Below are 22,302 nucleotides of genomic sequence, written 5' to 3'. Positions count from 1 at the left end.
AGTACAGTTTTGGTGTATCCCATAAGTTTTGACAGGCACCCTTTTCTACGTGTGAGAGGCTACAGTGCATATGGTAGATTAGTACTTAATAATCATTCTATTGTGCTTCTGTTGTGCCTTCCTGAACTGCAGAGCCTGGAAAGCTAAAAACTACATTTCCCAGATTCCCTAGCAGATAGCGTTTTGAAAGAGATTCAGATTTGGCCAATCAGATGTAGCCATGCAAATTTTGGAAAGCAGAAGAAAGGCAGAGGCAGCGCTTCTGCTGCTTCTGCAGTTGGGCATAGTATTAATTTTTCTGTAGCTGAATTAGCAGAGGTCCCGGTGCCAGTCACTAGTTTTAGGGATGCCGTAAGGCAGGCACAGGGCATCATTGTACTGGTACAGACCACAGCTGAGGCTGTGTGGCTCTGGAGCCCCCAGTAGCAAAGACAGTTTCCTGTTTGTGGTGGCATCCTCCCCAGGACAGCCTGTTTCTGTAGCAGCATCTTTTATGGGGTGGAAGACACAGCAGCTGTTTTGGTGACACCATTTGCAATGTGGTTTTCAGAGTCATTTCTGAAAGCTCAACCTAGCATCTGGTCTTCAGCACACTCTTAGCATTACTAAAAGCCATTTAATTCCCTATACTAATCTCCCTAAACTGGCCAGAATGAATTCTGTTCTCTGTAACTGAACCATGACTAATATAATAAATGAAATTAGCAGTATGGTTCCATACTACTTATGATACAGGTTTGGTTGCCCTTGACAGACCCAAAATAAGCACTGGCTTTAAAAAGTTAGAACTGTGTTTCTAATATAAACATCTGAGCTGGCATGGCTGTTCCGCTCTGCAAAGTTTAGGCCCTTTCTATCTGCTTGTTCTGATATCCCTCGGCTATTGCCCACATGCTCCAAAATAGCTCACCACTGTGTCTGCATTCCAGGCAGAAAGAAGAGAAAGCAGCAGAGGGAACACCCTTCCCTTCAAAGGCATAACCCAAAAGTTGCACAGGTGACTGAGGCTCATATCCCATTGGCCAGAACTGAATCATGGCCACACTTGGCTGCTAGGAACAGTGACCTCTTTTTGACTGCTCTCTGCCTCTTCATGTCTTGAATATCTCATTAGGATTAGAAAATTCAAAGAGTGGCCTGACCCAGAAAGGGGAAACATCCCTAATTGTGCCATATCCTTACTGCTTATGACGTTCTAAATATGTTGAGGTAGTAGTTTGCATTTCTTCGTTTATCCAAGAGTTATTTGCTACCTTGCTATTCAAAATGTGCTCTACAGAGATCAACAGCACAAGTGTCACCTGGGAGCTTACTGAAATGCAAGATCTCAGGCCCAACCTCAGACACCTACTGAATCAGAATCCACATTTTTTTTTAAAACATCTTTATTGAAGTATAATTGCTTTACAATGGTGTGTTACTTTCTGCTTTATAACAAAGTGAATCATTATACATATACATATGTTCCCATATCTCTTCCCTCTTGCATCTCCCTCCCTCCCACCCTCCCTATCCCACCCCTCTAGGTGGTCACAAAGCACCGAGCTGATCTCCCTGTGCTATGCGGCTGCTTCCCACTAGCTATCTATTTTACATTTGGTAGTGTATATATGTCCATGACACTCTCTCACCCTGTCACATCTCACCCCTCCCCCTCCCCATATCCTCAAGTCCATTCTCTAGTAGGTCTGTGTCTTTATTCCCGTCTTGCCACTAGGTTCTTCATGACCTTTTTTTTTTTTTTCCTTAGATTCCATATATATGTGTTAGCATACTGTATTTCTTTTTCTCTTTCTGACTTACTTCACTCTGTATGACAGACTCTAACTCCATCCACCTCATTACAAATACCTCCATTTCATTTCTTTTGATGGCTGAGTAATATTCCATTGTATATATGTGCCACATCTTCTTTATCCATTCATCCGATGATGGACACCTAGGTTGCTTCCATGTCCTGGCTATTGTAAACAGAGCTGCAATGAATATTTTGGTACATGACTCTTTCTGAATTATGGTTTTCTCAGGGTATATGCCCAGTAGTGGGATTGCTGGGTCGTATGGTAGTTCTATTTTTAGTTTTTTAAGGAACCTCCATACTGTTCTCCATGGTGGCTATATCAATTTACATTCCCATCAACAGTGCAAGAGGGTTCCCTTTTCTCCACACCCTCTCCAGCATTTACTGTTTCTAGATTTTTTGATGATGGCCATTCTGACCGGTGTGAGATGATACCTCATTGTAGTTTTGATTTGCATTTCTCTAATGATTAATGATGTTGAGCATTCTTTCATGTGTCTGTTGGCAATCTGTATATCTTCTTTGGAGAAATGTCTATTTAGGTCTTCTGCCCATTTTTGGATTGGGTTGTTTGTTTTTTTGTTATTGAGCTGCATGAGCTGCTTGTAAATCTTGGAGATTAATCCTCTGTCAGTTGCTTCATTTGCAAATATTTTCTCCCATTCTGAGGGTTGTCTTTTGGTCTTGTTTATGGTTTCCTTTGCTGTGCAAAAGCTTTTCAGTTTCATTAGGTCCCATTTGTTTATTTGTGTTTTTATTTCCATTTCTCTAGGAGGTGGGTCAAAAAGGATCTTGCTGTGATTTATGTCATAGAGTGTTCTGCCTATGTTTTCCTGTAAGAGTTTGATAGTGTCTGGCCTTACACTTAGGTCTTTAATCCATTTTGAGTTTATTTTTGTGTATGGTGTCAGGGAGTGTTCTAATTTCATACTTTTACATGTACCTGTCCAATTTTCCCAGCACCACTTATTGAAGAGGCTGTCTTTTCTCCACTGTATATGCTTGCCTCCTTTATCAAAGATAAGGTGACCATATGTGCGTGGGCTTATCTCTGGGCTTTCAATCCTGTTCCATTGATCTATATTTCTGCTTTTGTGCCAGTACCAAACTGTCTTGATTACTGTAGCTTTGTAATATAGTCTGAAGTCAGGGAGCCTGATTCCTCCAGCTCCATTTTTCGTTCTCAAGATTGCTTTGGCTATTCGGGGTCTTTTGTGTTTCCATACAAATTGTGAAATTTTTTGTTCTAGTTCTGTGAAAAATGCCAGTGGTAGTTTGATAGGGATTGCATTGAATCTGTAGATTGCTTTGGGTAGTAGAGTCATTTTCACAATGTTGATTCTTCCAATCCAAGAACATGGTATATCTCTCCATCTATTTGTATCATCTTTAATTTCTTTCATCAGTGTCCTATAATTTTCTGCATACAGGTCTTTTGTCTCCTTAGGTAGGTTTATTCCTAGATATTTTATTCTTTTTGTTGCAATGGTAAACGGGAGTGTTTTCTTAATTTCACTTTCAGATTTTTCATCATTAGTATATAGGAATGCAAGAGATTTCTGTGCATTAATTTTGTATCCTGCTACTTTACCAAATTCATTGATTAGCTCTAGTAGTTTTCTGGTAGCATCTTTTGGATTCTCTATGTATAGTATCATGTCATCTGCAAACAGTGACAGCTTTACTTCTTCTTTTCCGATTTGGATTCCTTTTATTTCTTTTTCTTCTCTGATTGCTGTGGCTAACACTTCCAAAACTATGTTGAATAATAGTGGTGAGAGTGGGCAACCTTGTCTTGTTCCTGATCTTAGTGGAAATGGTTTCAGTTTTTCACCATTGAGAACGATGTTGGCTGTGGGTTTGTCATATATGGCCTTTATTATGTTGAGGAAAGTTCCCTCTATGCCTACTTTCTGCAGGGCTTTTATCATAAATGGGTGTTGAATTTTGTCAAAAGCTTTCTCTGCATCTATTGAGATGATCATATGGTTTTTCTCCTTCAATTTGTTAATATGATGTATCACGTTGATTGATTTGCGTATATTGAAGAATCCTTGCATTCCTGGAATAAACCCCACTTGATCATGGTGTATAATCCTTTTAATGTGCTGTTGGATTCTGTTTGCTAGTATTTTGTTGAGGATTTTTGCATCTATGTTCATCAGTGATATTGGCCTGTAGTTTTCTTTCTTTGTGACATCTTTGTCTGGTTTTGGTATCAGGGTGATGGTGGCCTCGTAGAATGAGTTGGGGAGTGTTCCTCCCTCTGTAATATTTTGGAAGAGTTTGAGAAGGATAGGTGTTAGCTCTTCTCTAAATGTTTGATAGAATTCGCCTGTGAAGCCATCCGGTCCTGGGCTTTTGTTTGTTGGAAGATTTTTAATCACAGTTTCAATTTCAGTGCTTGTGATTGGTCTGTTCATATTTTCTATTTCTTCCTGGTTCAGTCTCGGCAGGTTGTGCATTTCTAAGAATCTGTCCATTTCTTCCAGGTTGTCCATTTTATTGGCATAGAGTTGCTTGTAGTAATCTCTCATGATCGTTTGTATTTCTGCAGTGTCAGTGGTTACTTCTCCTTTTTCATTTCTAATTCTATTGATTTGAGTCTTCTCCCTTTTTCTCTTGATGAGTCTGGCTAATGGTTTATCAATTTTGTTTATCTTCTCAAAGAACCAGCTTTTAGTTTCATTGATTTTTGCTATTGTTTCCTTCATTTCTTTTTCATTTATTTCTGATCTGATCTTTATGATTTCTTTCCTTCTGCTAGCTTTGGGGTTTTTTTGTTCTTCTTTCTCTAATTGCTTTAGGTGCAAGGTTAGGTTGTTTATTCGAGATGTTTCCTGTTTCTTGATGTAGGCTTGTATTGCTATAAACTTACCTCTTAGAACTGCTTTTGCTGCATCCCATAGGTTTTGGGTCGTCGTGTCTCCATTGTCATTTGTTTCTAGGTATTTTTTGATTTCCCCTTTGATTTCTTCAGTGATCACTTCGTTATTAAGTAGTGTATTGTGTAGCCTCCATGTGTTTGTATTTTTTACAGATCTTTTCCTGTAATTGATATCTAGTCTCATAGCGTTGTGGTCGGAAAAGATACTTGATACGATTTCAATTTTTTTAAATTTACCAAGGCTTGATTTGTGACCCAAGATATGATCTATCCTGGAGAATGTTCCATGAGCACTTGAGAAAAAAGTGTATTCTGTTGTTTTTGGGTGGAATGTCCTATAAATATCAATGAAGTCCATCTTGTTTAATGTATCATTTAAAGCTTGTGTTTCCTTATTTATTTTCATTTTGGATGATCTGCCCATTGATGAAAGTGGGGTGTTAAAGTCCCCTACTATGTTTGTGTTACTGTCGATTTCCCCTTTTATGGCTGTTAGTGTTTGCCTTATGTATTGAGGTGCTCCTATGTTGGGTGCATAAATATTTACAATTGTTATACCTTCCTCTTGGATCGATCCCTTGATCATTATATAGTGTCCGTCTTTGTCTCTTGTAATAGTCTTTATCTTGAAGTCTATTTTGTCTGATATGAGAATTGCTACTCCAGCTTTCTTTTGATTTCCATTTGCATGGAATATTTTTTTCCATCCCCTCACTTTCAGTCTGTATGTGTCTCTAGGTCTGAAGTGGGTCTCTTGTAGACAGCATATATATGGGTCTTGTTTTTGTATCCATTCAGCCAGTCTGTGTCTTTTGGTGGCAGCATTTAATCCATTTACATTTAAGGTAATTATCGATATGTATGTTCCTATTCCCATTTTCTTAAATGTTTTGGGTTTTTTATTGTAGGTGTTTTCCTTCTCTTGTGTTTCTTGCCTAGAGAAGTTCCTTTAGCATTTGTTGTAAAGCTGGTTTGGTGGTGCTGAACTCTCTCAGCTTTTGCTTGTCTGTAAAGGTTTTAATTTCTCCATCAAATCTGAATGAGATCCTTGCTGGGTAGAGTAACCTTGGTTGCAGGTTTTTCTCCTTCATCACTTTAAGTATATCCTGCCACTCCCTTCTGGCTTGCAGAGTTTCTGCTGAAAGATCAGCTGTTAACCTTATGGGGATGCCCTTGTGTGTTATTTGTTGTTTTTCCCTTGCTGCTTTTAATATGTTTTCTTTATATTTAATTTTTGATAGTTTGATTAATATGTGTCTTGGTGTGTTTCTCCTTGGATTTATCCTGTATGGGACTCTCTGTGCTTCCAGAACTTGATTAACTATTTCCTTTCCCATATTAGGGAAGTTTTCAACTATAATCTCTTCAAATATTTTCTCAGTCCCTTGCTTTTTCTCTTCTTCTTCTGGGACCCCTATAATTCGAATGTTGGTGCGTTTAATGTTGTCCCAGAGGTCTCTGAGACTGTCCTCAGTTCTTTTCATTCTTTTTTCTTTATTCTGCTCTGCAGTAGTTATTTCCACTCTTTTATCTTCTAGGTCACTTATCAGTTCTTCTGCCTTAGTTATTCTGCTATTGATCCCATCTAGAGTATTAATTTCATTTATTGTGTTTTTCATCATTGCTTGGTTCCTCCTTAGTTCTTCTACGTCCTTGTTAAATGTTTCTTGCATTTTGTCTATTCTATTTCCAAGATTTTGGATCATCCTTACTATCATTATTCTGAATTCTTTTTCAGGTAGACTACCTATTTCCTCTTCATTTGTTAGGTCTGGTGTGTTTTGACCCTGCTCCTTCATCTGCTGTGTGTTTTTCTGTCTTCTCATTTTGCTTATCTTACTGTGTTTGGGGTCTCCTTTTCACAGGTTGCAGGTTCATAGTTCCCATTGTTTTTGGTATCTGTCCCCAGTGGCTAAGGTTGGTTTAGTGGGTTGTGTAGGTTTCTTGGTGGAGGGAACTAGTGCCTGTGTTCTGGTGGATGAGGCTGGATCTTGTCTTTCTGGTGGGCACGTCCACGTCTGGTGGTGTGTTTTGGGGTGTCTGTGGCCTTATTATGATTTTAGGCAGCCTCTCTGTTAATGAATGGGGCTGTGTTCCTGTCTTGCTAGTTGTTTGGCATAGGGTGTCCAGCACTGTAGCTTGCTGGTCGTTGAGTGAAGCTGGGTCTTGATGTTGAGATGGAGATCTCTGAGAGATTTTCACCGTTTGGTATTACGTGGAGCTGGGAGGTCTCTTGTGGACCAGTGTCCTGAAGTTGGCTCTCCCACCTCAGAGGCACAGCCCTGATGCCTGGCTGGAGCACCAAGAGCCTTTCATCCACACGGCTCAGAATAAAAGGGAGAAAAAATAGAAAGAAAGAAAGAAAGAAAGGGGATAAAATAAAATAAAATAAAATAAAGCTATTATAATAAAAAATAAGAAAAAAATTATTAAGAATAAATTCATTAAGAAAAAAATTTTTTAATTTTTAAAATATATTTATTAATTTTTCATAATAAAAAATAAGAAAAAAATTATTAAGAATTTATTAAGAAAAAAATTTTTTTAATTTTTTAAAATAAAAACTATGAAAAAACTTACTAAAAATAATTTTTTAAAAATTTTTTAAAAATAGAAAATAAGGAAAAAATTATTAAGAAAACATTTATTAGGGAAAAAAGAAAAAAAAATTTAAGTTAAAAAAAAAAAAAAAAAAAGGACGGGCCTAACCCTAGGACTAACGGTGAGAGCAAAGCTATACAGACAAAATCTCACCCAGAAGCATACACATATACACTCACAAAAAAAGGAAAAGGGGAAAAATTAATATATCCTGCTCCCAAAGTCCACCTCCTAAATTTGGGATGATTTGTTGTCTATTCAGGTATTCAACAGATGCAGGCACATCAAGTTGTTTGTGGAGCTTTAATCCGCTGCTTCTGAGGCTGCTGGGAGAGATTTCCCTTTCTCTTCTTTGTTCATACAGCTCCCGGGGTTCAGCTTTGGATTTGGACCTGCCTCTGCTTGTAGGTCGCCTGAGGGCGTCTGTTCCCCGCCCAGACAGAACGGGGTTAAAGGAGCAGCTGATTCGGGGGCTCTGGCTCACTCAGGCTGGGGGGAGGGAGGGGTACGGATGCGGGGCGAGCCTGCGGCGGCAGAAGCCGGCGTGACGTTGCACCAGCCTGAGGCGCGCCGTGCGTTCTCCCGGGGAAGTTGTCCCCGGATCACGGGAGCCTGGCCGTGGCGGGCTGCACTGGCTCCCGGGAGGGGCGGTGTGGAGAGTGACCTGTGCTCGCACACAGGCTTTTTGGTGGCGGCAGCAGCAGCCTTAGCGTCTCATGCCCGTCTCTGGGGTCCGCGCTGATAGCCGCGGCTCACGCCCGTCTTTGGAGTTCGTTTAAGTGGCGCTTTGAATCCCTTCTCCTTGCGCGCCGCGAAACAAAGAGGCAAGAAAAAGTCTCTTGCCTCTTCGGCAGCTGCAGTCTTTTTCCCGGACTCCCTGCCGGCTAGCACCGAAGCCCGAGCCTCAGCTCCCAGCCCCGCCTGCCCCGGCGGCTGAGCAGACAAGCCTCTCGGGCTGGTGAGTGCTGGTTGGCGCCGCTCCTCTGTGCGGGAATCTCTCCGCTTTGCCCTCCGCATCCCTGTTGCTGCGCTCTCCTCCGTGGCTCCGAAGCTTCCCCCCTCTGCCACCCGCAGTCTCTGCCCACGAAGGGGCTTCCTAGTGTGTGGAAACCTTTCCTCCTTCACGGCTCCCTCCCACTGGTGCAGGTCCCGTCCCTATTCTTTTGTCTCTGTTATTTCTTTTTTCTTTTGCCCTACCCAAGTACGTGGGGATTTTCTTGCCTTTTGGGAGGTCTGACGTCTTCTGCCAGCGTTCAGTGGGTGTTCTGTAGGAGCAGTTCCACGTGTAGATGTATTTCTACTGTATCTGTGGGAAGGAAGGTGATCTCCGCGTCTTACTCTTCCACCATCTTGCCCTGACTCCCCCAGAATCCACATTTTAACAAGAAATACTGGTTCAGAAGTCAGAGTTCTACCTCCAGACCTTGAATTAGATGAAGAAGCAGCAGTCTTATCCTCTCCCCTATTCAACTCACCCTACTCTCTAAGGGGGCTTCGGGGATGCAGTTTCTCGGTAGAGTCAATTTACTGGAAGATCCTCTTGTGGTGAAAACAGCATCATAAGATAATGAGGTGTCACTGGAATTTGCTAGGGTTCAATTCCAGTTTGTTTTTTCCTGTGCTTACTCCACTAGGCTTCTCTGTAATTTTTATCAACTAGCATGATTTCATCTGTTTCTCTGACTCCCTTCCCTTTCCCTCACCCTTTCTCTCTTGCTCTCTTCTCTCTCTCCTCCCCATTTTTCTTTATTTTAGGGGTTGCAACTAGTTGTCCAGGGTCTAGGTTCATGTGTTTTGATTGGCTGCCATAGTAGTTTAAGAAAATCTGAATTTGAATGGCTTTAGATAAGCATGTACTCTTGACACCACACATTCCCTACCAATCCCTACCAGTCTCGCACCCAGCCCAGCCTGACTCATTAATTTACATTACTCCCCATTTGAATTAGTGAATCAAGCAATGCTCCTTTTTCTTCTGCCTGCTGGAAGAATTCAGGGTTGAAGAGTTTACCAGCCCCCACTATAAAGGGATTCAAAGTACTGCTATTGACCAAGTCCTTTTCATTTATTTCCCTCATTTTTATTATGAGATTCCTGACATCAGTTATTTCCTTTCTCTCAATGAAACTGTCATATCATCTCTAGCCTGGTCTCTTAACATTGTACCATGTCCTAGGAATGTGAACCTGAAAAACTGGTACGACTGGATATGAATTGTAAAAGAGTTTGTAACTAATCATTCCTGGCACCTTACTCAAGTTCAGTCATCACTGATCTAATGACACCCACAGTTGCATTATCTTCTTCACCATAATTTATTAGGAGATTGTTCTTCATTTTCCTGGAAATCAGTTCTCCTCTTACACTAAAAATTCACACAAGGAGGAGATCAAGATGGCAGAGTAGGAGGATGCTGAGCCCACCGCCTACCATGAGCACATCAAAAATACATCTACATGTGGATCAAGTCTCACTGAAAACAAACTGGAGACTGGCAGAAAGACTCTTATACAACCAAGTCTGTAAAGAAAGATCCACACAGAGTCAGGTAGGAAAGGAAGTGAAGTGATCAGGTCAGGACCTGGGCAGCTAGGAGGAGACACAGAAGAAGAGGGAGAATACACAGGCTCAGAGATCCTCCCTGTGGTATGAGCAGTTCAACACATATTGGGCATCCCAGCCCTAGGCTCTGACACCAGGAAGATGAGTCCCCTTAGGTGGGTTGAAAACCAGTGGGACTAACAGGAGGGCTGTAAGAAACCTAGATTTTGCCCATGAATAGTGTGCACATGCTGCTTACTCCCAGGAACAAGTCAGAAGAAGCAGACTGAAACTGTCTGGGACTCTGGCCAGTCTTCCACAACTGCCCCTGCCTGTGCCCCGGACCACGTCAAGCACCTGCTCTGAACCACTCTAGTTCAGCACAGCTCCCCACTAGGGCAAAGGCTGCTGTTACTGAGGAAAGTTTGTAGTTGTGGGGGATGGAGCTGGCTCAGACATGGCACTGTACCTGAAGGGGGCAGGCAGCCACTGTTGGCTCTCATGGAGGTAACAGAGAGGGAGCAGTCTGAAACTCTGACTGGTGTGTCTGGACCACCCAGCATGCCCCACAGCCCACACCAGGCACCCACTCTCGCTCCAGTGCAGTTCCACTCTGGAGCAAAGGTTCAGATGCTGCGAGGGGTGAGAAAGAACACTGAGAGGGAACAGAACCAGCTAGCACCTAATCCTCAGAGCTTCTGCTCTAGCACCTTGGGACCCGACCCTGCCCCTGATAGGGTGCTGTCGGCCACTGAGCATAGGAGAAGCCCTGGCTCACACCTACCTCTGACTCTAGCCCCTCCATTTCAAGCCCCACCTCCCACAAAGGTGATAGCTACTCGTACAAACTGAGGCAAGACAAGACTGTACTCACTCCAGATCCAGCTCTCTCACCAAAGCCACTGGGCACAAACTGCACAGGGACACTGCCACATAAAGACACCCCTTCAAGAGTAGGACAGGTAACTGTTTCACCTAATTTTATAGAGACAAAGAAAGTTAAGTAAAATGAGAAGACAGAGGAATTTGATTCGAATGAAAGAACAAGAAGGAAAAAAAACCTGCAAAAACAACTAATGGAAAAGAGATAAATAACTGACAGTTAAAGAGTTCAAAGCATTAGTAGTAAGAATGCTAACTGAAGTAGGGAAAAGAAGAGATGAATACAGTGAGAAATTTAACAAGGAACTAAAAAATATAAAAAAGAACCAGGCAGAGATGAAGAATACAATAACTGAAACGAAAAACACATTAGAAGGAATGAACAGCAAACTAGGTGGTACAGAAGAATGCTTAAGTGATCTGGAAGGTAGAATAATGGAAACCACCCAATGAGAACAGCAAAAAGAAAAACAAATTAAAAAATGAGAATAGTTTAAGGGACCTCTGAGACAACATCAAGTGTACTAACGTTCACATTATAGGGGTCCCAGAAGGAGAAAATAGAGAGAAAGGGGTTGGAAAATATATTTGATGAAATTATGGCTGAAAACTTTCTAAACCTTAAGAAGGAAACAGATATCAAGATACAGGGAGCACAGAGAGTCCCAAACAGGATGAGCCAAAAGAAACCCACACCAAGACATACCATAATTATAATGGCAAAAATTAAAGAGAGAATTCTAAAGGCAGCAAGAGAAAAACAAAGAGGCACATACAAGGGAAGCCCCATAAGACTATCAGCTGATTTTTCTGCAGAAACTTTGCAGGCCAGAAGGGAGTGTCATGATATATTTAAAGTGCCCAAAGGGGAAAACCTGCAACCTAAGATACGCTGCCCAGCAAGGGCAGAATTGAAAGAGAGATAAAGAACTTCTCAGACAAGCAAAAACTAAAAGAGTTCACCAATACTAAACTTACCCTAAAAAAATGTTAAAGCATCTTCTTTAAGTGGAAAAGATAAGGCTAAAACAAGAAGTAAGAATTTATAGGAAAGAAAAAATCCCCCAGTAAAGAGAAATGTATAGTAAAGGCTGTGGATCAACCACTTAAATAAGCTAGTACAAAGATTAAGAGACAAAAAGTGTAAACTCAACTATAACTACAATAAACAGTTAAGGGATAAACATGAAGATGTAAAATATGGAATCAAAACCACAAATGTTGGGGAGAGGGGTAAAAAATGTAGATCTTGTAGAATGTGTTTGAACTTATACGACTATCAGTTTAAAACAAGTACATATAGGTATAGGTCAACATATGTGACCCCCATGGTAGCCACAAAATCTAAAACCTAAAATAGATACAGAGGAACTAGAGAGAAAGGACACAAGCATATGAATAAAATTATCAAACCAGAGGGAAGAAACTAAAAGAAGAATAGAGACGAACTATAAAAACAACCAGAAAAAAGTTAACAAAATGGCAATAAGTACATACCTATCAATAATCACTTTAAATGTCAAAAGATGAAATGGTTCAATCAAAAGACATAGGGTGGCTGATTGGAAAAAATATATAAGACCCATCTAGATGCTGCTTACAAGAGACTCACTTCAGAGTTAAAGTCACACACAGACTGAAAGTGAGAAGATGGAATAAATTTTATTTCATGCACATGGAAACGACAAGAAAGCTGGGATAGAAATACTCATTATCAGACAAAATAGACTTTAAAACACAGTCTATAACAAAAGACAAAGAAGGGCATTATACAATTATAAAGGGATCAATACAAGAACAGGTCATAATATTCATTAACATATATGTACCTAATATAGGACCAGCTAAATATATAAAGCAAACCTTAACAGACATAAGGGAGAAATTGACAATAATACAATAATAGTAGGGCCCTTTATTACCCCACTTACATCAATGGACAGATCATCCAGACAGAAAATCAATAAGGAAACACAACCCTTACATGACACATTAGACAAGTTGGACTTAATCAATATCTACAGGACATTCCATCCACAAACAGCAGAAAACAGATTCTTTTCAAGTGCACATGTAATGTTCTGTAGGATATATCACATGCTAGGCCCAAAACAAGTCTCAACAAATTTAAGAGGACAGAAATTATATCGAGCATTTTTTCTGGCCACAAGAGTATGAAACTAGATATCAATTACAGGAAGAAAAATGGGAAAACAAGAACACGTGGAAACTAAACAACATGCTACTAAATATTTATGCATCGATGATGAAATCAAAGAGGAGATCAGAATATACCTCAAGACAAATGAAAATAAAACACAGCTGTCCAAAATGTATGGGACCCAGCAAAAGCAGTTCTAAGAGGGCAGTATATAGCGATACAGGCTATTTCATCTAAAGGAATTAGAAATAGAATAAAAAACAAAGCCCAAAGTCAGCAGAAGGAAGGAAATAATAAAGATCAGAGAAGAAATAAATAAAATAGAGACCAAATGCAGTAGAAAAGGTCAATGAAACCAATAGCTGGTATTTTGAAAAGATAAACAAAATTGATAAGCCTTTAACCAGGTTCATCATTAAAAAAAAAAAAAAAAAAGAGAAAGAGAGAGTGGACTCAAGTAAACTAAAAAATAAGGAAGGAGGAGAAATTATAACTGATATCACAGAGATACAAAAAATCATAAGAGAATACTATGACTAGTTATATGCCAACAAATTGGACCACCTAAAAGAAATTAGATAATTTCTAGAAACTTACAATCTTCCAATACTGAATCAGGAAGAAATAGACAATCTGAACAGAATAATCACTAGCATTGAAATTGAATTAGTAATCAAAAACTTCCAGCAAACAAAAGTCCAGCACCAGATAGCTTCACAGGGGAATTCTACCAAACATACAAGGAAGAGCTAATATCTATCTTTCTTAAATTATTCCCCAAAACTGAAGAACAGGGAATACTCTCAAATTCATTTTATGAGGCCACAATTACCCTGATACCAAAACCAGACAAAGACACTACAAAAAAACAAAATTACAGGCCTCCATCTCTGGTGAATATGGAGGCAAAAATTCTCAACAAAATATTAGCAAAACAAACCCAACAATACATTAAAAGGATCATACACCATGATCAAGTGGGATTTATTCCAGGGATGCAAGAATAGTTCAATATCCACAAACCAATCACCACATTAACAAAACCAAGGATAAAAATCACACAATCATCTCAATATACACAGAAAAAGCATTTGACAAAATTCAACAACCACTTATGATAAAAAAAAAAAATCCCACCAAAGTTGGCATAGAAGGAACATATCACAACATAATAAAGGCCATTTACGACAAACCCACAGCTAACATCATACTCAATGGTGGAAAGCTCAAAGCTTTTCCTCTAAAATCAGGAACAAAACAAAAATGGTCACTCTCGCCACAGTACTGAAAGTCCCAGCCAAAGAAATCAGGCAAGAAAAAGAAAAAAAATGCATCAAAATTGAAAGAGAAGAAGTAAAATGTCACTATTTGCAGATGACATGATACTATATATAGAAAACCCTAACACCTCCACCAAAAAACTTTTAGAACTAATCGATGAATTCAGCAAAGTTGTAGTATAAAAGATTAATATATAGAAATCTGTTGCATTCCTTTATACTAATAATGAACTCTCAGAAAGAAAGAAAACAATACCATTTAAAAATCACATCAAAAAGAATAAAATAACTAGGAATATAGTTAACCAAGGAGTTGAAAGACCTATACTCTGAAAACTATAAAACACTGGTGAAGCAAACTGAAGATGATACAGAGAAATGGAAAATATCCCATGTTCACGGACTAGAAGAATTAATATTGTTAAAATGTCCATTGTGCCCAAAGCAATATATAGATTTAATGCAAAATACCCATAACATTTTTTACAGAACTAGAACAAATAATCCTAAAATTTATATAGAACCACAAAAGACCCCAAATAGCCAAAGCAATCTTGAGTAAAAAACAGAGCTCCCTGACTTCAGACTATACTACAAAGCTACAGAAATCAGACAGTATGGTACTGGCACAAAAACAGATGGAGCAATCAATGGAACAGAATAGAGAGCTCAGAAATAAACCTATGCACATGTAGTCAATAAATCTATAATGGAGGAGGCAAGAATACACAGTGGGGGAAAGACAGTCTCTTCAATAATTGGAGGTGGAAAAACTGGACAGCTACATGTAAAAGAATGAGAATAGAACATTTTCTCACGCCATATACAAAAATAAACTCAAAATGAATTAAAGACCTACATGTAAGACCTGAAAACCATAAAACTCTAAGAAGAAAACACAGGCAGAACACTCTTTGACAAAAATCATAGCAATATTTGTTTGGATCTGTTTCCTCAGGCAAAAGTAACAAAAGAAAAAACAACCAAATGGGATCTAATTAAAACTTTTTGCACAGCAAAGGAAAGCATCAACAAAACAAAAAGACAACCTACTGAATGGGAGAAAATTTCTGTTAATGATATGAACAATAAGGGGTAAAATCCATAATTTATAAACAGCTCATACAACTCAATATCAAAAAAAAAAAAAAAACCCACCTCATTTAAAAATGGGCAGAAGACCCAAAGAGACATTTTTCCAAAGAAAACACACAGATGGCTACAGGCACATAGAAAGATGCCATATATATATATTATGTATATATAATATATATATGCCATAAAAATAAATGAAACTTTGCCATTTGCAACAACATGGTTGGACCTGGAGAGTATTATGCTTAGTGAAATAAATGACAAATACTACATGATATCACTTATATGTGGAATCTACACAATAAAACAAATGAATAACAATAACAAATCAGAAACAGACTCACAGATATAGAGAATAAAGTAGTGGTTACCAGTGGGGAGAAGGAAGGGGGGAGGGGCAAGATGGGGTAGGGGATTAAGAGGTACAGACTACTATGTATAAAATAAATAAGCTACAAGGATATATTGTACAGACCAGGGAATATAGTCAATTTTTAATAATAACTTTAAATGGAGTAGAATCTATAAAAATATTGAATCACTATGTTGTACACATGAAACTAACATAATATTGTAAATCAACTATATTTCAAAAAAAAAAAAAACCTGGCAAATCAACAAAAAAAGAAAAAGAAAAAAAGTCCACACAAGAAGCATAGAGTTACCATATGAGCCAGCAATTCTACTCCTAGGTATATACCCAACAGGAATGAAAATATGTCCATGTAAAAACCTGTATACAAATGTTTACAGCAGCATTAATTATGATAGTCAAAAGGTGAAAACAACCCAAATGTCCATCAAGAGATGAATGGATAAATAAATGTGGTCTATCCATACAATGGAATATTATTCAGCCTTAAAAAGAAATGAAGTACTAATACATACTACAATATGGATGAAACTTGACAACATTATGGTAAGTTATAGAAGGCAGTTACAAAAGGCCACATATTGTATGATTTCATTTATAGGAGATGCCCATAACAGGTAAATCTACAGAAATAAAAATTGTCTATTAATGGCTGCTGAGGACTGAAGTGGGGATAGTTTGCAGGTAGAGGGTAACAGCTAAGGGATCCTGGGTCTCTTTTTGGGATGATGAAAATATTCTAAAACTGACTGGGATGATGGATACACAACTCCATCCAGTATTTAATTAATATACTAAAAAGTATATTCAATGTAAAGTGTACATTGAATTGTACACTTCAAATGGGTGAATTACATGGTATGTGAATTATATCTCAATAAAGCTCTTTTTAAAACCTATATTTGAGCCATTGTATATATAGTCAAATGATTTTCAACAATGGTGTCAGGCCCATTCAATGGGAGAAAGGACCATCTTTTCAATAAATTTTGTTGGCAAAACTAGATACCCATATGCAAAACAATGAATTTGGACCCTTACCTTACACCATATACAAAAAGTAACTCAAAATAGATCAAAGATCTGAAACCATAAAACTCTTAGAAGAAAACATAGGGGGAAGGCTTCACTGCGTTGGATTTGGCAATGATTTCTTGGATATGACACTAAAAGAAAAGGCAACAAAAGTGAATATAGATAAACTGCACTACATCAAAATTTAAAACTTATGTACATCAAAGGACACAATCAACAGAGTGACAAAGCAACCTTCAGAATAGGAGAAAACTACATGCAAATCATATATTTGATAAGGGGTTAATATCCAGAATATATAAAGAACTCCTATAACTTAAAACAAAACAAAAAATAACCCAATTTAAAAGTGGGCAAAAAAAAAAAAAAAGTGGGCTAAGGACTTGAATAAAGATCTCTCCAAAGAAGATAACAAATGACCAACAAGCATATGAAAAGATGCTCAACATCACTAATCATTAGGGAAATGCAAATCAAAACCACAATGAGATACCACCTCATACCCATTAGGAGAATTGCTACCCCACCAAAAAAAAAGGCAGAAAATAACAAGTGTTGGTAAGGATGCAGAGGAAATGGAACCCTTGTGCACTCTTGGTGGGAATGGAAAATGGTATACAGCTGCTATGGAAAACAGTATGGCAGTTCCTCAAAAAGTTTAAAATAGAATTACTGTATGACCCAGCAATAGTACTTATGGATATATATCCAAAAGAATTTAAAGCAAAGTCTTGAAGAAATATTTGTACACCCATGTTCATAGCAGTGTTATATTCACAATTGCCAAAAGTGGAAGCAACCCAGATTCTCATCAACAGATGAATGGGTAAACAAAATGTGGTATATACATACAATGGAATGTCATTCAGCCTTAAAAAGGAAGGAAATTCTGACACATGCTATAACATCAGTGAACTTTGAGGACATTATACTAAGTAAAATAAGCCAGTCACAAAATGAAATATACTATTATTCTACTTGTATAAGGTATCTAGAGTCACCGAATTCATAGAGACAGAAAGTAGTTCCAACCCCTGGACTGATAGTTGCCAGGGGTTGGAAGGAGAGGGGAAAAGGGGGTTGTTCACTGGGTACAGAGTTTCAGTTTTTGCAAGATGAAAAATTCTGGAGATTTTTTGTACAACAATGTGAACATACGTAACATTAGTGAATCATACACTTAAAAATGGTAAAGATGGTAAATTTTATGTTTATTTTACTACAATTAAAAATAAAATAAATAAAAAATCCATATACATTGGCCAGAGTTGGGGTGATTGATCCCTTGTTCACTGGCATAACTGTTACTTAAAAAAGAAAGATGTTAATTGCAGGCCCTTCTACTAGTTCAGAGTAGCTTTGTGTTCATTTTAAAAGTCAGAATGGTATGCATGCAGTATGTGCCATCTGTTAGACTTAATATTTTCTAGGGAGGTTTCTTTTTAACATATTTGCAATACCATTAGCATCCAGGAAATATTAACAAATGCTCTCAAAATGAGTGTTTCGTTTCTGGGGCAGAGGTAGAAGGTGGGAAGTGCCATACTTGGTTCCCTTATACAGGCCTAGGTTTTTTGTTTTTATTGAATGAAAAATTCTTTAAATTCTATAGTGCTTTACAATTTTCAAAAGTCTCACATACGTGATTTCATATATTCCCATAATAACCTTTCCCCCCATCTTGCCCCTCCCCCCTCACTTCCCCCACTGGTAACCACCAGTTTGTTCTCTATATCTGTGAGTCTGCTTCCTTTTTGTTTTATTCACTAGTTTGTTGTATCTTTTAGATTCCACATACAAGTGATGTCATATGGTATTTGTCTTTCTCTGTCTGACTTATTTCACTTAGCCTAATAGGCAACTCCAGAATCCTTACAGCCTAAAATGGCTCTTTCCACCTGTCAACCGACCCCGATCTAGCTTAGCTTCCCATCCCTCTGTTTCCTTGTCACAACTGCACTTTCTCCCTCTTGTCTTGGACAGCATGCCAGGTATGGGCTAGGACGGTGTTTATGCCAATGTCTATCAAGAGATGGGGAGTTGGTGACGCTCTAAAATCTCCTAGAACTCATTTTGATTTAGCAGAAAAGAATATTAGAATCTTTCTCATTGGGGGCAGAAGGTTCAAGAGAATCAAGGGCTCCTTCTTCCAGCTTCCTCATCTCCATTCTTTTGCCCGCCAAGTTCTCTGTGCCCTCTCAGTTCTCGTGACTTTGCTGGCACCTGTCCCCTTGCTCTGGCTTATTTCCTGCTTGGTTTCCCCTTTGTGTCCTGATCCTCTGCTTGGGGTTCTTTGCACACCCTGCTGTGAGCAGTGGTAATGGGTGAATCTCCATTCTAGATTATACCCCTGACTCTAGATACTTCTAGCTGCTTTCCTAAACCACCTCTTCCTGATCGGTCTGGAGGCCACAGCTGTTTCCTAACCCATGGCTTCCAGTGATAGGTGCGCTCAGAGTCAACAGTGTGAACATCTGGAATTTATTAAATATATGGATGGCTTGTGAAATAGCAGTTCTAGGAGTGGGGCTCAGGAGTGTGTCTTTTCCAAAGGACCCCAGGGAATTCTGATGACAGGAATGGAGTTGGAAACCCATGTTCCAACCTTCATCTTTCCCTGATTGGCCTTCAGAACCCCTCTGCTCTCTCATCCCCTTAGAGCCCCTGAAATTACAGTCTTCCTTTACATAGGGGCAAGTATAATAAAATAATATTTCATTTAAATTTGGGGTAACTTCTTTTTACGCCATGGCCCTTCCACCATTAAAACTAGACTATGGGACTCAGGATTAGTGACCCTAAGAGAAACAGATCATGGAGGACAAAAGACAGATTTTTGGCTCTTAAATTTCTAAAAAAGATTCTTGAAATTTATGCCAGAGAGACTAGATTGGAAAGCCAAGGAATTCAATAGCAAGAGTCTATTCTTTGGGGGTCTATTCAGATCCAAAAAGCAAAGAACTTGGTGCAAAAACTTTATGCCATAAGCAGAAGAGCTGGGAGGATTCCTTGATTAAAGACTTAAAGTAGGTCCAGCAACAAAGGATGGAGGAGATTTAGTCTTGGATCTTGTGCTGCATTCCCCACTCAGCACAGCCATGGGAGGGGACCCAAGTCACATCCCAGTAAAACCCAGGGAGGCCTCAGGCTTCCCCGAGACGCCCTTGGCTTCGGCAACGTGCAGGAGCAGCAGCTGAGTGACAGAAATGGCGTCAAGTTGTGTCAGCCAAGGGGCACAGGCTCGTCTTCTAAGTCTCCCTTATACCCAGAGGGACAGGAAGACTTCCCAAGGTTTCCCATGCCACCAGAAGGGCTGCAGCGAGGCGGAAAGAGGGATGGTGGATGGGAAGGGGCTCTGTGGCCACAAGGAGAGGATGCCATCAGAAGGAGTGGCTTGGATGACACAGGCTGGAGTCCACAGCCAGACCCCTGTTTCTATAGCACAACAGATCCTGCTGACCAAAGACCAGACAATTACATCTCAGAGGAGGCTGGAGAGGACAGAGAACCAGCCAGGATTTGACGCCTCTTCCCACATATGCCTTAAGCTCCTCTCCTCCTCCCAGCTGTCCACTCCCCCCTCCCAACTCCCACCCTACCACCACCCCATAGAAACAGAACTCCAGGAAGACAAGAAGAGACAGTTTTCCAAATTAAATGAGAAACCTCTGAAGTGACTCAATCTGACTGGAAATAACTAGGTCACATTTTTGCCATCAGTAGAAATGGGAGCTTGATGTAAGATTAAGATCAGTAACGGGGGAGAACATTATACGCCTGAGACGGGCAGAGTACAGTCATTCTTAGCTGATACACAAGAACCTAATAACAGCCTGAATCTCACACATTCAGTAAAAATACGATGATTCTTAATTGTACATTAGTTGGGCACGCTGGAAGACTCCGGGTAAATATGCTGACAGAGGTTCTCTGGGCAAGTCTCGGTCCCAAAGGAAGGTAAGAGCTGCTGGGAATTTATAAAAGCCTTCAGAAGGCTGTCTTAGTGACAGAAAGAACCGTATCTCCAGGAATCCTGTGATTCATTTTCATCAGAAGCCCAAATTTGTATAGAGATGTCATTAGTGCTGACTAATAATTTTTAAACGATTATTCTGGGCCATGATTAATCTGATAGAGTGGCAGCTATTGTTAAATTTTTAAAAATTAGATTTTCAAGTATGGATTTTAAAGCCAATGTGGCAGATATTACATGATCTACAGCTGTGTTCTTCAGACTTCCTTATCAATCAATCAGTCCAAGCAAACAGCCCCAATAATTGTGTGCATGCAGACCCAATACTGCTAACTTCAGGGGAGGGGGCGGAGAGCCTTGAGTAACCCCTGGCAATCTGACTACAGATCCTTGGTTCCTTCGCTTTTACTCTCCTAAGGATTATTTCATCCTCTCTTCACTCTCCTCAAACCTCTACTTCTCCCCAGGCTTGCTCAGCTAACAACCTTGCCCTTTAATCACTGATAAAATACAGTCATCAAAAAAGAAACTCCACTTCGGCCACCCCGACATCTACCAAGCCACCCGCTCTGTGCCCTGTACTCGGCTTTCCCTCCAGTTATTAGGAATGAACTGTCTCTGCTCTGAGAAGCCAACTGGTCCCCTCTCACCTACCCCATGACATGTCTCCAGGTGAGGGCCTTCTGACATTTTGTGCCCTAGATGCCTTGCTTGCCTCACCGAGTCCTGGCTCTGCCCCCTAGCACTGCCTGAAAATGTACACAGCATCCGACCACTTCTCACCATCTCTGCTGAGGCCGGCCTCCACCTGGTTTAAACCAGGACAGCTGTTCCTATGCCTGGTAAACCAGCTGGTCTTTCTGCCTCACCACCCTTGTCGTCTACTCTCAACACAGCAATCCCAGTTCCTCCCCAGTGCGAGTCAGATGAGGCCACTCTTCACTCAGAACCCTCCCATGACTTCCCCTCCACTCAGAGCAAAAGTCAAAGTTCCGGCAGTGGCCTGAAGGCCCGACGTGACCTGGAGGCCGGCGACTCCTCTGATCTCACCTCCTGCCACGGCCTCCCCGCTGGTCCTTGAATGCATGCTGTCGGCCTCAGAGCCAGACTTTGCTTTTGCTACTTCCTCTGCCTGGGATGCTCTTCCTCCAGGTATCTGCATGCTTTGGCCCCTTTCTTTACATCTCTGCTCAAATTCATTCTATTATCAGAGAACATGCCATGGGCCCTCCCTGACCATTCTACCTAAAAGAATGGTCACTTTTATCCTGACATGTTGTCCTCCACGAGCTTATCATCATCCAATGAACTTCGTCCTCTCTTTCCTCGCATCTCCACCCAGCTGGAGTGCAACCTTACGCCACCTCATCTGCCTTTTTGTCTACTGATGTAAAAATGTATCCCCACCACCTGCTACACAGTAGGCCCTCCAGAAATATGTCTTCAATTAATATATGCACACTTATTTGTAAGTTATTTTTACGCATTCCTATCAATCCATATATACAGGATTGATCATCTTTATTTCTTTATTTTAGGATAAAATTAAGTTCTAAGACTCCCCTTTCTCCTCATCCCCCCCCCTCCGCCTTATTCTATTAAGCTTCCTTAAGCTGGACCACTGTGCTCACCTCAGACACCACCCTGTGACAGTCCCTTATGGTGACCCACCA

This window comes from Eubalaena glacialis, chromosome 8 (genome assembly GCF_028564815.1).
Source record: "Eubalaena glacialis isolate mEubGla1 chromosome 8, mEubGla1.1.hap2.+ XY, whole genome shotgun sequence".
In the NCBI taxonomy this organism is placed as follows: domain Eukaryota; kingdom Metazoa; phylum Chordata; class Mammalia; order Artiodactyla; family Balaenidae; genus Eubalaena; species Eubalaena glacialis.
This window is presented reverse-complemented; position numbering follows the sequence as displayed.